This window comes from Podarcis pityusensis, assembly GCF_964106645.2.
Source record: "Podarcis pityusensis genome assembly, chromosome: Z".
Taxonomy (NCBI): Eukaryota; Metazoa; Chordata; class Lepidosauria; order Squamata; family Lacertidae; genus Podarcis; species Podarcis pityusensis.
Genome location: NC_138044.1, coordinates 10,089,956 through 10,107,505, shown reverse-complemented (window position 1 = coordinate 10,107,505; position 17,550 = coordinate 10,089,956). Strand labels below are relative to the sequence as shown.

General features: G+C 45.9%; 1 protein-coding gene across 2 annotated transcripts in view; it reads left to right on the top strand.

Moving 5' to 3' along the window:
* Positions 1 to 17,550, top strand: part of KCNT1 (potassium sodium-activated channel subfamily T member 1) — a 206,683-nt gene that overhangs the window by 9,203 nt on the left and 179,930 nt on the right. Inside the window, exon 1 of one of the 2 annotated variants that reach the window (XM_080990818.1) lies at positions 31 to 92. The exons of the other annotated variant lie outside the window; for it this stretch is intronic. The gene's annotated coding sequence lies outside the window, so the exon portion shown is untranslated. Of the gene's footprint in view, positions 1 to 30; positions 93 to 17,550 lie in introns of those variants that run through there. 2 annotated transcript variants of the gene reach the window in all.

Genomic DNA, 17,550 nt, shown 5'->3' with positions numbered 1-17,550 from the left:
GGTAATTCAACTTTACACCTTCTTTGGGGAAGAGGCATTGGGGTGCCCGTATCGACTGCTTTACTTTGTTCCCACAAAGATGGAACTGAAAGGTGCTATTTATAGCTTTCTATTTATAACTGGTGTGTAATACAAATAATGCGTGGTTGAGAGGTGGATCCACTTATCAACCGAGGACTGCTGCCTCAGAATTTTTGGATCTGGCCTATATGGTTAAACTTACCAATATTAAAAGAACTAGGGGAGTTAAGAGAACAAAACGATTTATTTGTACAGAGCTGGAACTTGTTTATTCAGTATTAAAATGATGAGATGCTGAATACAGTTTGGTGGCATGCCATGTTAAGGAAGAATCTGATAATGTATATTGCTGATTTTTTTTTCAAAGCAACCAAATAAAAACAAAACAATGCTGTTAAAAGCTTTATTTAAGAGAGGTGCTTGTGCCAGCCCCCCCCCAGCTTTTTCCAGAGGGCAAACAAGGCTGGGCATTTGGCTAGCCTGGCTGATGTAAAGTTTGGCATATATAGCAGTGCAGGAATAAGTAAGTAAATAGTATGGTAATATATCTGCTTTTCTTTGGACCACATCAGCAAGGCCAAGAGGGGGGTCTTGTCGCCTGAGCAGCCCAGGACCTCCATACACACTGCCCAGGCTTGTACCCCGAGGAAGTAATTTCAGTGCTGCTAACATAGCAGTTTGACTTCATTCCTGGAGGCGCATTCCATGGTTTCTTGAGACAGATGCATGCCAAGCTGGCTGAATGAATGAATGAATGAATGAGTAAATAAACTTAAGGGTTATTACTCTTGGCAAACAAACCACTCTGAGCACAAACTTACATGTGGCCATCACGGAGTCATGAGACGAGCAAAAGAAAGATCTGACACTAATACTGAAGAAGAAGCAGGAAGGAAACCAAGCCTGAAAATCAAACAGTCTACAGGTAGTAACTGGGGGGAAAGGCATCAGTGAGGCAAGAGTAGTGCACATAATTTAAAAATTATAATACAAAGAATAATAACCATTTTAAAAAATCATCAGAGAAACAACAAAAAACCCTCCTTGAAATGCCTGCAGGTATAAGAAACTCTTAGTCAGGGGTCAGCAAAGTTTCTGTGACTTGGGCCGGTTCATGGTCCTGCAGACGCTGTGGTGAGCCAGAGTGGGCGCACATGCAAACACTCTTTCCGGAGCTCTTTCTGGTGCTGAAGAGGCGTGCGCAGCTTCCCATTGGCTGCAGGCGCACGGGAGCCGACTGAGTAGGTGGCGGGGGTCCCCAAGCGGGCAGCGGGGGTCCACGGGCCAGTTAAATGACCTCCATGGGCCGCTTGAGGCCCATGGGCCTTAGGTTGCCGACCGCTGCTCTTAGTCATGTGCCTGAAGTTCAGCGAGGGTTCCCATCTAAACTCAGTCACAGAGGCATATCTAGGGATTGGCGAAACTGGCCCTGGACAGGAGTGCAGGCCCAGCTCCCCCCCCAAAAAAAACCCCACCCACCAGACTATGTAGCATATGGTGGATATGTTTGGAGAGCCAGCGTGGTGTAGTGGTTCAGAGCGGTGGACTCGTAATCTGGTGAACCGGATTCGATTCCCCGCTCCTCCACATGCAGCTGCTGGGTGAACTTGGGCCAGTCAAGAGACTTCTCTCTCACCTCACAGAGTGTTTGTTGTGGGGGAGGAAGGGAAAGGAGATTGTTAGCCACTTTAAGACTCCTTCGGGTAGTGATAAAGCGGGATATCAAATCCAAACTCTTCTTCTTCTTGTGGTGATGCACGACCACTCTCCCAGAAAGATCAAATGTGAGAGAAACTTCCCATCCTTCTTGCACCGTGCCACAAAAGTGTGCAATTTTTTCCACCTTTCCTCTTTTGCCTCAGCCTCACTCCAGACATTTTGAGTACTTGGGCCATGTAAATGTGGTCATTTTTAATGTGGCTACTGCGGTAAAGTGATTTTATTTTACTTTACTGCGGGGTGCCAACACAACTGTGCCAATATAGCTCCTTGCCAAGGGCTCAAGGTATCCGAGGTACGCCTCTGCTAAGTTAGGAGGGAGTTTGACAAGCTTGAGCCACAAAGCTGAATGCATGACTTCAAGTAGTTGCGATCCATGTATCTACGCCATGGGGGGGGGGGGGACAAATAATAAAAACTCCCTCAGATATTTCAGTTATGGGGCAGGAATAAATGAATTTATTATTTTGGTCACAGACCAGTTCCAGCTCACATACAAAATCAGGGAAGTCATGAAACACAATAGGGATACATTTAAATTGGCAGTGTGGGGCAGGAATATAAAGGACTTGGTGGTCCTTAACTCTCCTGGAGTCAAGTTGTTAAGGGCTTTGTAAATTAATACAAGAACTTTGAACCTGGCCCAGTAACATGTGGGTAGCCATCACAAGCTTTTGAGCACTGGATTTATGTGCTGGGCAGCAATAATATTTCCTGATCAACAATCTGTAGCATTTTAAACCATCTGGAGCTTCCGAACCAGGTACAAGTGTAGCCCCATACAGTGTGTATTGCAGTAATCAAGTCTTGAGGTTACCAGTGCATGAATCACCACAGCCAGGCTGTGCCTGTTAACAGATGATAGAAAAGGCTGGAATTGAGTAAGTTTGACATTTTGTTACACTCCCCACCAAAGACCCCAATCTTCCTTCCTTCCTGAGTGGGCAGTTGGGATTGACCTTTGTCTGCTCTGTGTCAACACCTTGAAAGCTGACCAGGTAACTGCCATGATTTCACAAGCTAAGATCTACAAATGCTTAACCCAAATCCCCAGCTGGAGTGTCTTCAGGTGGAGTTAGCAGACTCCAGAAAGTCCACAGCGGAAAGCAAATCTGCAGAGCCCGTTTGCCAGGAGAGACCTCTGAGTCCAGACTCGACTCAGCTTGGGATCACCAGCAGCATGTAAGAAAAGCTTTCTGCCTGTATTAGTTAGTGGCTAGGGCAAGTCTAGGAGTTCAAATTTAACATTTCTGCACTCTGAAATTGACTGCAATGCCACATTCAGCATATTACGTTCTGAATCATTCTGTTTGTTTGGGGGAAGTGCAGCAGGTGTGATTTGATTAAAATCAGCTTCTGCCAACCTTGTGACCTCCTGGTGCCTTGAACTATAACTCCCATCAGCTCCAATCAGCACAATATGATAATTCTTCCAGTTTGACCTCTCCTTAATTGCAAATAGTTTGTCTATTTTTAAACTGAATTTGTTGCTCTAGGACAACCGATAACCTTTTAACCCACTTCAATGGCGGAAAGCGAAATTTCTGCCTCATGCCTTCCCACAAAATATTGGCAGCATGGAGGCAAAGTAACTCTGTATGAATGAGAACATTAAAACACAATTAGTTTTATCCACTGCTAGTCATACTCAAACTAGACCTATTGAAAATAATGAACATTATTATTAAAGTTTTCAGTTTACCAGTTTTGTGAAAACACACCACACATTGTGTATTCGCATTGATTAGAAGTAGGCTTGTGTTAGGGAAACAGCCTTCTCTGGTGCTGATTTAAATATTAAACCTTTGTATTATAGATACTGATTCAGGATACTTGATATAATTAAGAAATTGCTTATTACTTAATTTTTTTTTTAGTTAAATCAAAGTTGAGTGTTAAAGAGCATAAATAAGGAATTGATAGCCGCTGTATTAAAGTTTTGCTCAGGTTTAATGAACTTTCAGGTCAATGCCAGTTTCTTGCAATAGGAAAACAGATGCGAACAGGAACTGAAGAGGATTCTCTGAGATTTAGAACCCTAGATCATCCTGTGGTTAAGTAAAGTAGGATGAAAAAGGAGGAAAAAATGACAACAGTTATTGTCATTTTCCATAGGGAGACATAATTTTAACCAATGGACTTGCCAGCTCTAGCACAGAAATCAATAATTATAAAATAAGGCATTAATAGGAGGTAAGAAGAGAACTCAACCTTTCTTTGCTCCCACTCCTTGAGCAACTGAGGCAAATCCTTGATGGTTGCTGTTATTCGGACATGTCCTTCATTGATAGAGATCACTGCTTTTCTACTTGGCTTCTGAGTCTGCATGTTTTGCTGTGAAAGGGTGTGATTGCTTTGTTTATTTTCTGCTGTGGAATAAAATATCCTTATTGGTGTGCGTCAGTGTTGATCTGGTTGAGACATTGGCTTTTGGCTTGGAGCCAGTTTGATTCCCTCTCTTTCTTTTTTCTTTTCCTTCTCCTCCTGCGATGAGGCTACATTTTAATATTTTAATGTTTCAATATTTTAATGCTGTATTTTCATTTTGTTTTTAGGTTGTAATCATTCAACTTGTTTTTATTATTGCTTGTAAGCCGCTCTGAGCCCGGCCTTGGCTCGGGAGGGCGGGGTATAAATAAAAATTATTATTATTATTATTATTATTTGCTGAAGCCCCAAAGCCCACATATTGGGAGAGATTTCCAGGGATTTTCAGCAACCTTTTAGCCCTAGCAATGTGATCCATTAGATCCATTAATTTCAGTGGACCTGCTTTGCATAGAACTTGGTACAACCTGATGATAAGCTGTGAGAATGGATAGTATAAAAATTTCCAGGGCAATATTTTAATTTCAACAACTTTAAAGTTTAGTAAGGACAGTAAGATTAGCTTTAAAATGCCAATCTGTTGCTGCACAAAGCTCAATGTGTTGATACTAATATATAGGGTCCTATATGTTTCTTGAGAGACTGCATTATCCCTTTTATACCCCGTAGTTCACTGTGGCCTGTAGGAGATTTTCTCCTGCTAGTTTCAAAGATCTGAGAAACAGTGGCGGAGGAAGCAGGGGTGCGGGGGGCTGCAGCCCCCCCAGGTGTCATCACTGAGAGGGAGTGTGTGACAAAATGAGTTTAAAATAAAAAATAAAAAATTGGGCTCACGAAACTTTTTAGGAGTGACGTGGTGGCGTAGGTGCCTGCAGGTTCCACGCTGCCTGAAATGGCAGCGTGGGACTTGTGTCTGCCTACTGCCTCTCCATCAGCCACCCTACAGCTGAGAGGGAGGCAGCGGAGAGGCTTGCCCCGCCCCCATGGACAGATCGCCCCGCCCCCGGCTGCAGGACACGCCCCCACACCAGGCACCCAAGCGGCTAGCTATGCTGCTGCTGAGAAGCCTGCTATGTTAAGGTTACCAGATTTTTTAAAAAGAATCTTGGGACACTTTCTTTTTTTTGGAAAAGATAAAAAAAAGTTATTAAAAAAGTTTTTTTTTAAAAAAGAAGTAATCTCTTCTCTTCTGTGGTCTCCTCTGACGCATGGCCTTCCTCTGTGCCCTGGTCTGCTCTCTTGGAGCACTAGCAGCTGTGGAGTAGGCTCGGCCACAAGTTCTTGCCCTAACTCTCCTCCTTAGCGGCAGTGGCGGTAGCAGCAGGGCAAGGTCAGGGCTCCCCTCTTTTTTTCTCCTCCTCTTTCTCTCTCTTCCTTCTCCTTCTCCTATCCTCCTTCTCCCTGTGTCGGCTCCGGGGTTTTCCGGAGTTGACGTGCCGGGCGTCCCTGGTTGCCCCTCAGCAGCAGCAGTGGCAGCGGCAGTCTCAGTAGCCCGGATCAAGCCTGGTAGTGCAGTTGGCTCTGGCTGGCTTCAGGAGCTGCTCACTGCCATGGTGCCCGCCATTTTGCCTTGCCAGAAATCCCCATATGATGTGTCTTGTGCCGTTGAACCAATCACGCAACATTCATTCCCTACTAATAAATCTACCACACTTAAAAAATATAAATCCAGGGACATTAAATGAAATCTGGAGACGTTCCGGGGATGGATTTTTTCTGGGGACAGATTTGTAAATCCGGGGACTGTCTCCAGGAAACGGGGATGTCTGGTAACCATATGCTATGTGGAACAGCATTCCTGTTGAGATATGACAGGCACCCACTCTCAGCATTGCCCAACAACAATGGAAGACATTTTTGTTCCAATACACTTTCTCAGCTGGATAAATGAGTCTTTGCCATGAGTGTCTATTTTGTATGATGTAAATTTTGTTTTAAAAATATCTGTTGGTTTTTTGGGCTTAATCAGGGTTTTGTTTTTTTGTTTATGCTGCTTTTATTGTTGCTTTGAGACAACTGTATCAATGGTGATGATAGTAATACTGCCTGAGAACATAAAAAGGGTCTTTATCTGTCACCAGAAAGACTGCAGAGTAGGGCCCAAGTGAATCCCTACAGGGAGAGCATTCCTTAATTGGGATGCCAACACCAAAAAGACCCCCTCTCTAGTAGCTGCTAGCCATACCTCCCTTGGCAGGGGGTGCCTGGATAAAGGTCACCAAAGAGGATTGCAAGGTCTGGGAAGGGGTGTGTGGGAAGAAGCAGTCTTTTCCAGAACCTTGCTACCAGGGCCTTAAAAAGGACTGGGTGGACTGGAAGACAGTGCAGATGAGAAAGCCCTGACATAAATATGATCAAAGCACCCAGTCCCAGTGAACAACCTCATAGCCCTATTTTGAACCGTGGTGTCTGGCTCCCTTTGGCACTGCTAGGGTGGAAAGCAAGGAGCCCAACTGTAGGTGGCGCCAGAGCAGGTGGAGCCAATTAATTCCCACTGCATTCCCAGACTCCTCCTTTCTGCTGAGTTGTATAAGGGCAACATTGTGACTAAGAAGGAGGAATCTGATAGTGCTCTCTCTCCCCCCCTCCCAATTAGTTGTAAGTAGGAAAGCAGGCAGGTGGGAATTTGAAAAAAGAAAAAGAAAACCCCCAATAAATATTAATTGGAAAAAGGCAAGCAGGCAGATCGGGGCCAGCTGAAGGCAGGCTGAAGTTGGTAGGGCAGTAACCCTTTCACCCTCGTGGACCAGCTTCTACTGATTTTAGGCTAACTGATGTTCCTGGAGCATCTTCCAAGGTAACTCATTGCAGATATTTGTGTGTTAATAATAGTAGTGCTCTATACCCATGGTTTCCAATTAGCTAATTACTGAGGACCCTCTATTTTTCAAAAACCAAGCCAGGAACCCCCTACTTTTGAAAATTTTGATAACTCTATGGTTGTTACCTGTGTAAAGCAATTTTTTTTGAATAAAATGTTGGTTAGCCCCTAATAAGCAAAGGATTTTAGGCATACTTAAAAAAAAAAAGACCATAAAATTTGTGATATTATCACAAATTGCCTATCCCCAGACAGTAGGAAAAACTTGTCTTCATTGCTCCACTACAACTAAAGAAAAAAAGAAAAGTAATTGTGTACCTAACTTGCAATTGCTCTATATGCAGAAGGCATTTTATATGAGAGAATATTCAAACATGCTATTCCTTACTTCTAATCTGAGATGGTACATATTAGCAATGGATGTTGGTGATCTGACACTAAGTAAAAGCAAAACTAAAGAAGTGCCATGGCCCTGGTGCAACTGGACTTCTCCACAACCCTTCCCCTCTGCAGGGAGGTGGGACTGATTCGGATGGTCCACCCCCACCACTTAATGGATCCAAACGGTTTCCAGAGAGTGGTAGGGGATGCTTTATCCCATGCTGATGGCCTTTCAGCTGATTCCCTGGTGGCCCGCTGGAATGTGGAGTTAACCAGGGCTATTGACTCTTTGGCTCTGAAGCGCCCTCTCCGATTGCAGGGAGCCCAGACAGGACTTGCTCACGGTGTAGGACTGGGCCATGTATCTCGGCTGCTTCTTCCTTCCCTAAGGTGGAATGTAGCAATCGAGATAAAGTCCAGTCATCGTGATATATCTGCATATACCGGTATTTAGCTGCTGATATATCATAAAGTTGAAAAGAAAGTATCGCCCAGCCCTAGGACTAAACTAAATCATCAGAGGTTGAGCTGTTGTGCTAATCATAGTGGCAATGTGCTTAACTGCTTCCCCTGTTGGACTTCCAAGATGAGACATGAATCCCAAACTCATCAGGCAAGATTCACTGAAAACCCTACCTACAAGCAATGGGAGAGTCCTCTAAACTTGTTGTTGTTGAAAGCGATTAGAAGTTCTTTTCAGTTAAAAAGTAGAGAGCGAAGAGAAGGAATCCTTTACATTTTTTAAAACGATAAGCATGTGAGCTGTTTGAACTCTCTCTCCCCCTCTCCACCCCAATTGCAAGAGCCCTAAGAAACTGTGACAGAGGTTTGTGCCCAATCCCAGCTCACTTGCCATTCAGCAAATCCTTCACAAGTTTTCCCCCTACCAGCAAGCAGGCGCTGGTTGTGAGCAGAGGCTGGATGACCCGTGGAAGGCTCTCACTGTCCAATTAGCAAGATAAACAAATCCCTGGCAGGGGGTGGTGCTGCGGACCCCCTGGGTGTGATCCACGGCCCTCAGGGGACCCCTAATTGGGAACCACTGCTCTAGAGGGAACAAACTAATGTGCTGTCATTGGGCAAAGTGTACGCAATGCCACCATCTTCATAGCACTCCTGTGGGTGCCCTCAGGGAGAAGGGTCCCACTTCAAGGAGGTTTGTTTAATTAATTAATTAATTAATTAATTAATTAAATTTCTATTCTGCCCTTCATCCAGAGATCACAGGGCAGTTTACAAAGTAAAACACAAAAAATATATAGCACAATAGCAAAGACAACAGTATTATTATGATTTATTATAAGCCTCTTCACAAAACCCTCACCAACCAGAATAAGGTTGCATGTGCAGCGCTGTCCAAAGGAGCCAGTGTCCAGCATGAAAACATGATCTAGAGGCAAGGTGAGGCACCACCATCAGGTGTTCAAGCAACATGCACCAATGCTAGGCAAGATCGTCTGACCAAGCAGCCAGGGACTTTGGTTATTTCCAAAGACTCCCAAAGGATGCCTTACATACTTTAGACCCCAAGACAACACCCAAACCACCACTATTGGTAGTGAAGCCGTTTTATGAACTGCTTGCTCATGAGGAGACCCCTTGCTCATGAGCTGTGCAGAGATTTCATAGATGTGTGCTATATTGCCTTTCTTTGACCCGGACCTTTCTCAAGGACTGGGAGCCCCTTCAGGGGGTCACCAACAATGGTTACAGGGGACCTACTTGCTCCTCCAAGTCTTCCACTTGTGGGTTGTCCGGGGTTCCTATGAGAACCGTTTCTGGTACCAGGCCTGGGCTCAGCATGAAAACTATTAAGCATCCATCTGTGCAGCCTGTCTAACTGATGACTGAAGCTAATTCTTTTAAATTCTATTAGGGCTGATAACTGCTCAGGCCAGGCATCTCCTGCTGATATTAATAAAGCTGACTCCATTAAAAAAAATAAATTATGCCAGGGGTTGAGTTTTGCTTCTGAGCAAGTCCTGCTTTCCCCAAGATATTTTCCGTACTCTACGGAATTCCAAGAGTGTGCCATTTCTCATGAGAGAGATTGGCTGACTTGAAGATTGACTCTGAGCTATGTGCAAAATGACCTAGTTGTGGAATCAGAAATACTGGGTTGGGTGGGAAAGAGGGAATGAAACCCATCTGGAGTAATGGATCTGGCAGCCAAAGTTCATTAGAGTTCAGCTTCCCTATATCCAAACTGCACAGTCAGAAAATTGTGCTCCCGTCTCCTATAACTCAGGAGGTTGGCAAGCTTGATGGGGCTCAACTTCTAAACAGAGCTGTGAGCCAAAACCTGACCTTTTCCAAGTTGCCAGCTTTTCTGCTTTGGAATCCTCATATTGAATATCCTTTCCATGTTTTCTGGGTGGGATTCATCTCATGAATGAAGCCCATCAGTGGAAGTGGCAAAATGGGGCTTTCCTTCCCCCCCATGTTGAGAGATTCCCCCCAGCAATGTGTAAGGGAAGGGGTGTGTGTGTGATCACACAGGGTCCCCGGATGTTTCACGGTCTATGGATCCCTGTGCCACCACTTTATTTCTCGCTGCCACCCCCCAGGCCCTACCTGGTACAATACTGAGTCCAGTCAGGGTTAAATTGGAAAATAAACTTCTGTTTATTTATTGCAGTTTAACAAGTGTGTGGCTTCATAAACGGTATCGGCCCATTACAATCATGGGATGCCTATCCAGACCTATAACTTCCGCTACCTGCTCTCACTCACTAGACCACCTCTCAGTTATTTACTTGTCTTCCTAGCTCCTAACTGTTTCTGACTCAGCTTATTTCACGACACTAACTCAACCTCCCCACAGACTCTATCCCAATTCACTCCCACTCCAACCAACCACCCAACTCCCAACAAACTCCTCCTTCACCCCTCCCAGAGCTGGTTTTATAGTCCCTCTGACTCCACCCCCCTGGGTTCTGATTGGGTAACTTGTTTAACTATTTCACCTCCAGCACTCTCATATGTTAACATCACAGGGGGTTGTTCCTTCTGGCAAGCCTATGAAGGGTTTTCTGCCTCTGGCCTTCTCTTTCCCTCGAGCCTGTTGTTTCTCCCACCTCCCAGCGTCCCTCCTACTCTGACCTGTCTTCAGACTCACAACACCACATTCCTGGCTATGAGCTTTCCTCCCCAGCTGCTTCCCTGGGGGGCTCTTCTGCCGGAGGCTCCAACCATTCCTCTTCACCCAGCCAGTCCCTGACATTGTGTGGCTGGATTATAGCCTACTGTACTGGAGCTGCATCTATTGCTCTGATTGCTTTTGCCCCAGGCCCCACCCTGCCCTCGGCATGTGGCCCCTGGAAGATTTCATGCAAGGGAATGTGGCCCCCTGACTGCAGAAGGTTCTTCATCCCTGTCTCGTTAGAAAGATTACCAGGAACGGGCATTTGTGGGCTCCCTGCAGGCAAGTGCTCCTCCAAAGGAGACTGAAATATTTAACGGATGGTGGGAATTGTGGCTTGGGATGAAAAGCCGTATCACTCATGGGAGCAGTTAAGTAAGATTTCCATCAAGCAGCCCATCATTACAGGAATGCTTCTGAGAGCAAAAGCTGGCTGAGAAATATTAAGCTGAGAAAATGCATAGCTCAGCCAGTAGAGAACGAGTCTCTTAATCTCATTGTCATGGGTTCAAACCCCAGGCTGGGCAAAAGTTTCCTTTATTGGACTAGGTGGCCCTCGTGGTCCTTCCAACTCTACAATTCTATGATTCTGCATAATATTGCACAGAGGCTTAATGTGAGCCTGGATCTCGCTCCAGAGCCTTCTGTTCAGCTCCTGGTACCTTTTCCTGAATACTGCTTATATTACTCCTGTTGGAAGTGTAACAATGGAGATCATTTGATGAGGTTCCTTAAGGGTTATCAGTAAGTCAGTTAAGAGGGGTGGTCTGGAGGTATTATTTAGCAACTAAGCAGAGTGATTTATCCAGACCTGAGATCAAGCTGGGAGGCAATCAGGATGGGGAGGAATTCAAAACAAACTGCATTTTAGAGTTCTTTCTCACAGAGAGGGAATGAAAGCAAACTCTTTGCACCTGCACCTTCTCTGACCAGTGGAGGAGCCCAAGCTGATTTCCCTCTTGCTCCATTAGAGTCTTAATTGGAGTCTGGTGGAACAGCCTCTCAGTAGCCCTCAGTTCTGCTGGCTGGTGGGGGAGGTCAGTTCTGCAGTCTAAAGGCCACTTGGGACAAAGGGAGGGGGTGATCATTTGACTTACCTTGCAGAGTAGTTGCAAGGCAGGGGTCGGGAACGTCAGGTCCAGGGGCCAAGTGCAGCCTTCTAGGCCTTTCACTCTGACCCTCTGGACACTCCCCCCTAGCAAGCCCTGCTTTGCACCCTCCTCAGGTGTTTTTGCCTGTCTGGAATGTGCCCTTGAGCTCTGGTGGTGCCTCCTGCTTGCCTGGGTGGAAAACAGAGAGAGGAACGTGTGTGAGTGTGAGTAGAAACTAGCCTACTAGCATAAACAAGTAAGATTCACACCCATTGCTTCACCCACTTTTGCCCCTGGCCACACCCACCTCTGACCTGTGGCCCCGCAAGGCTACTATTTAGAGAATGCTGCCCTTTGGGTGCAAAAATACCATCTGCCCTGGTTTCAGGTAGTTTGTACACTTAGATAACGACAGGGCTTTGCACCCCTGAAAGCTCTTCATTCTGGAATTCCTGCATTTCCAAGCAGGAGGTTGTCCTAAGATGATCTGCTGTGATTAGAGCTATCACAGTACATGTGAAATGCAGTGATGGCTAAGTCCTGAGCATGCAGAGGTGATTATAACAAGAATCGTGTGGGGAAGGAAGGAGGATGAGCCAGAAAGGAAAATCTCTCCCCCCACTTCTCTCTCTCTCTCTCTTTTTGCGTTGTCACTCAGCCAGCTCACACGACTGTATGAGGGATTGGAGTGGCTTGTGGAGATGGATATGGCATGCGTTCCTCCTCTGTGCATGTGAGCTGCTTTGCCTCTTTCCCTGCTGTTTCTTCATTGTGCGTGTGCCTGGAGGCCTGTTGTCATCCTTCAGCACAGAAGCTGAGATCGCCGAGAGCCGTGGGTGGGGGAAACTGGCAAAGTGGCAGCAGCCTCTGGACCTGCCGAGATGAAATAAGAGAGTGTGATGATTTCCCATCAGTTTCTGGGTGCAGAACAAAGTGGGGGCAGATGAGCCTTCGTTTAAGGAAGTGGATTTTTGGAACGGGCTGTAGCCACCCCACCTGTCGGCGTGGGAGAGGCTTCCTGGCTGCGGGGTCTTCCTCTGCTGTGCTTGATTTGAAAAAGCGTGTTTGCTGAGCAGCTGATTCCCAAGGCTCAGCACCCAGCATGTTTGCACCCAATATGATGTTGAGTCATCGTTCCAGGAGGGATGATCTCGCTCAGGAACTGATGAGGTCAGTGTCTGCCAGAAGAGGAGACACGCTGGCTGGCTCCAGGTACTGGTGTGGATATAGCTGGAAGTGTGACTCTTTCATCCTTTTTTGGGAAAAGGTGAATGTAGCAATTTAAAAAGGAGCCCAGTGCAGTTTTTTCCTCTGTCGCAAGTGATGTCAGCATGGAGGACACCTTATCACATGGTATTTCCCCAAACCTAGGAGTCTCACCTCCAAGGCCTCTGAATGAATCACTGGCCTGGCCTTGTGCTTCCTCCTGATCAGCCTCTGCCAAGGAGTGGTTATTCTGGCCCTTCTTGTGGCATCAGTGGTGATTGGAGCTTTCTGTAAGTGATGCAGCGGAAATGCCCACCCTCAAATGGGACTGCCTGCTTTGTCTCTGCATGAGTTCCCCACCGGGCTCAGGTTCCCAGCAGAAGATCTGCCCTCAGAGCACCTGCCGGTTCTATGTCTGTGTGACCTGCTGTTTGAGTTTGCCTCAGATTAGTGATTTATGCAGAAAGGAAGGTCAGTTAGTTAAAGTCAACAGCAGGACTTTGGGGCAGATGTCCAGAGCCCTACTCTGTATAATGAGCAGGAGGGCATGCCACGTGTTAAAGGAAGTGAAATAATATGCACAATATACAGGTGAAACTAAAAAAATTAGAATATTGTGGGAAAGTTCGTTGATTTCAGTAATTCAACTTGAAAGGTGAAACTAATATATGAGATCGACTCATGACATGCAAAGTGAGATATGTCAAGCCTTTCTTTGTTATCATTGTGATGATCATGGCGAACAGCTGATGAAAACCCCAAATTAACGATCTCAGAAAATTAGAATATTCAATGAAATCAGCAAAACAAGGATTGAAAATAGAGCAAGATTGGACCTCTGAGAAGTGGAAGCATATCTTGCTTTGCATGTCATGAGTCGATCTCATATATTACTTTCACCTTTTAAGTTGAATTACTGAAATAAATGAACTTTTCCACGATATTCAAATTTTTTGAGTTTCACCTGTATATAAAGAAAGCATGCTCTCCACCATAAGACTGCTAAGTCCAGAGTTTCAAATTGCCTAATTGCACTGTGGATTGCAGGGGGTGTTCCCTTCCTCTGGGGGAGGCCACCTCTGACTCCTCGGTGCTTTGATAGTACAGCTTTCCAACTGTTCAGGGCCACAATATGCTTCTAGTTTTCATCTGCCAACATGCTTTGCCTCTGCTGTTAGTTGTTTCAGGAATGTTGCAGCATGCTGTGGGGGACTGCTGACTTTTTTTTTGTAATGCTGATCATACAGACTGGGGTGCAGAGGGATCAGATATCAGCAGTGATGGTTCCATTTGAAGTAACTTGAGCCCATCCATAGCTGGGAAGCAGCTGGAATCTAGGTGTCCCCCCAAAAAAACAAAGATCCCCCAAGATGTTTGAGTATTTTATATTTTGGGAAACCATTGGACACTCAAGCTCAGGCTCAGCCTCCAAGCTTCTCTATCTGGTCCTGGGGAGTCTCCCCAGGCCACACCCCTTACCAGTTCTGCTTTGCACCCTCCTTGAGTGTTTTTGCCTGGCTGGAATGTGTCATGGAGCTTGGGTAATGCTTCTTGCTTGCCTGGATGGAAGGAAGGTAGAGTGCCTTGTGCAAGTGTGAAGAAACACTGTGCAAAAGTAAAATTCAGTGCCCCACCCACTTTGACTCTGGCTCCACCCACCACTGGCATGTGGCCCCTGGAGGCTTACCCAGAAAGGAATGTGGCCCTCAGTATGAAAAATGCTCCCCATCTCTGGTATGGTGGGCATGTACACGTTGCCAGGACTTTGGGTGGGAGGTGGGGGCAGAACCAAGCTATCTGTGGCATGATTGGGCAGTTTGTTAAGTATTTTTATTTATTTACTTGATGGGGGGGCAGCTGCCCCCCTGCCCCCTCTGGCTATGCCCATGGGCATGTATCCAGGGGTCCCATCAATAAATCGGCATCACCAGGCACCTGTCGTGGCTCACAGCACGGCAGGGCCAGCACTGCTGACCAGTCCCTCTGGTTGTCCTCTTTGCTGTTGCTTCCTGCTCACCTGCCATCTCCAAGCAAGTGAGCACTAACAAGGATAAGGAAAAGGTGCTTCTGACTGCACTACGGGGTGGGGAGAATCTTTGAGGGCCAGGCAGGGAGACTTGGAGCCCTGCATTTAGCACCCAGGCCTGAGTTTCCTCACCCCTGCAGTGGACAGTACTTAGCAAAGTGGACCTCTGATCTCACTTTGTATAAAGCAGTTTCCTATACTTAGCTTCAGCAAGGTTGCTGGGACATGTGTCTTCAGACAATGTCCTTAGTGGTGGCTAGTATCCATTGGGAATTGTGGGGTGGAGTGCAGGGAGCCCAGAGTCAGTGGCAGGCAGAGCCAACTCATTTTACTTTATTCTCTCCCCCACCTTCTTCTCCTTGCATAGTTCTGCAAGGGCAACACTGAGACAATAAGGAGGAGGAAGCTGACAGCCAGGACTACACCTTAGGCTGGTTGTAAATACATGGGGCAGGGGGATGGCTGAGGGAAGACTGAGATGGGTGGGGCAGTGCCCCACTTGCTCAAATGGAGCAGCCTTCCCTGCATTCCCTAGAACATGCCCATGAGACATTTGGCTGCTCACCTTTACAAGCAGAACAATGGACTTGACAGACCTTTGGTGTCATCCAACAGAGTTGCTCTAATGTTTAAAAAAACTGGGGGACCTTTGGCCCTCCATATGTTGCTGAAATGCAGTTCCCAACATCTCTGGCCATTGGCCATGCTTGCTAGAGCTGGAGGGAACTGTAGTTCAGTAACACCTAGAGGGCAAATGTCCCCCACTCCTGTTTTACCTAGTGCCAGGTATGTGAATGAGTGAGAGGGTTTTGATACTGATAACATATTGTCTACTTGTAAGAATCACTTTACAGTGATTGATTTTTTTAATTTTTAAAATGTTTTTGATTATATGCAGCTTTCAGCATCTTTTGGAACAGGTAACCCTAATCAGTTATTAGTAAATCTATATAAATTTCCAATTTTTGGAGCACCTTAGTGAGAAGGTCAGAATTAGCCAATGCTATTCTAGACTGCATCAACAGATAGTGTCCCGATCAAGGGAAGTAATAGTACAACAGTATGGAGGCAGAACTTAAGGGAATAAAACCCTGAAGTACTGCATGTGGGAAGCCACACAAAATTTATAATTGGCTATGTAATTGAGTTGTATTTGAATTGGTATTGGTGTTTGGTGTTAATATAATATGGAACATATTGGATTTTTGTAAAAATTGTTTAACAAAGGGGGTGAGGAGCAATAGTACCACTCTACTCTGCCTTGGCCAGACCGCACCTGGAGTTCTCTGTCCAGTTATGGGTGCCACAATTTATGGAGGCTATTGAAAAGCTAGGATGTGTGCAGAGGAGGGCAACCAAGATGATCAAGGATCTGGAAACTCAGCCTTATGGGGACCTCTTGAAGGAGTTGGGTATGCATAGTCTGGGAAAGAGGAGTCTGAGAGGAGATATGATAGCCATCTTCAAATATCTCAAGGGCTGTCACATGGAAGACAGAGCAAGCTTGTTTTTTCCTGCTCTGGAGCATAGGACTCAACCCAACAGCTTCAAGTTGCAAGAAAGGAGATTCTGACTAAACATCAGAAAGAACATTCTGACAGTAAGAAGAAGAAGAAGAAGAAGAAGAAGAAGAAGAAGAAGAAGAAGAAGAAGAAGAGTTTGGATTTGATATCCCGCCTTTCACTCCCTTTAAGGAGTCTCAAAGTGGCTAACATTCTCCTTTCACTTCCTCCCCCCCAACAAACACTCTGTGAGGTGAGTGGGGATGAGAGACTTCAAAGAAGTGTGACTGGCCCAAGGTCACCCAGCGGCTGCATGTGGAGGAGCGGAGACGTGAACCCGGTTCCCCAGATTACGAGACTACCGCTCTTAACCACTACACCACACTGGCTCGACAGTGGAATAGTCTCACTCAGGAGGTTGTGGACTCACCTCCCTTGGGGGTTTTTAAGCAGAGGTTGGATGGCCACCTGCCATGGATGCTTTAGTTGAGATTCTTGCGTTGCAGGGGGTTGGACTAGATCACCATTGGGGTCCCTTCCAACTCTACAATTCTATGATCTTAGGTTTTGAACATTTCTTGGTTGTGTGGATTAAGTTCAGTTGGCTCTGATTATTTAAGCACAGGCTGGCTCCCAGAAAGAAAAAGGATTCTACCCACTCTTGCTCAAGGGGGATAGAATAAAGCAATGGTACTTATGAGTAGCACATGGTGGGTGAAACTTTGATCTCAAAAGCACTGAAAAGCAGCTTCCTCAGGCTCCTCAGTGCACCCTTCAGCAGAAATTTCAGATGCCCTTTGCTTCTCAACCAACCCAGGAAATGCAATTTTAGGCAAATTCATTGACTTCTTAGCACTTCGGCAAGCTATATTAGGAGGTGCCTCAGCTACTAAAACAAGAATGCATCTTTACAGCAGTTTACTGGAGCCAGACAGCCTCCTCCTCCTCCTCCTCCTCCTCCTCCTCTCCTCTCCTCTGGTGAAAATGTGGCTGATAAAGGCTGTTCAGTTTTGCTCCCTTTCACCCAGTATTGTTGAGAGCTGATGCTATGTAGGTGCCAAGGCCTCAGACCAGGTTCAAAACCGTGGAATAAACTCTGGGGCTGCCATCAACATTGGCCAATTCATAGAATCATAAAATAGAAGAGCTGAAAGGGACTGTGAGGGTCATCCAGTCCAACCCCCTGGAATTTGTGCTAAGGTGAGATTTGAGCTTCCATATCTCATGGAAGGGGCAAACATGCCTTTTGCAATTGTATACACATAAGGCAACTTATCCTGCAATCTTGGGAGTTTCAGATTGTAGTAAATTCT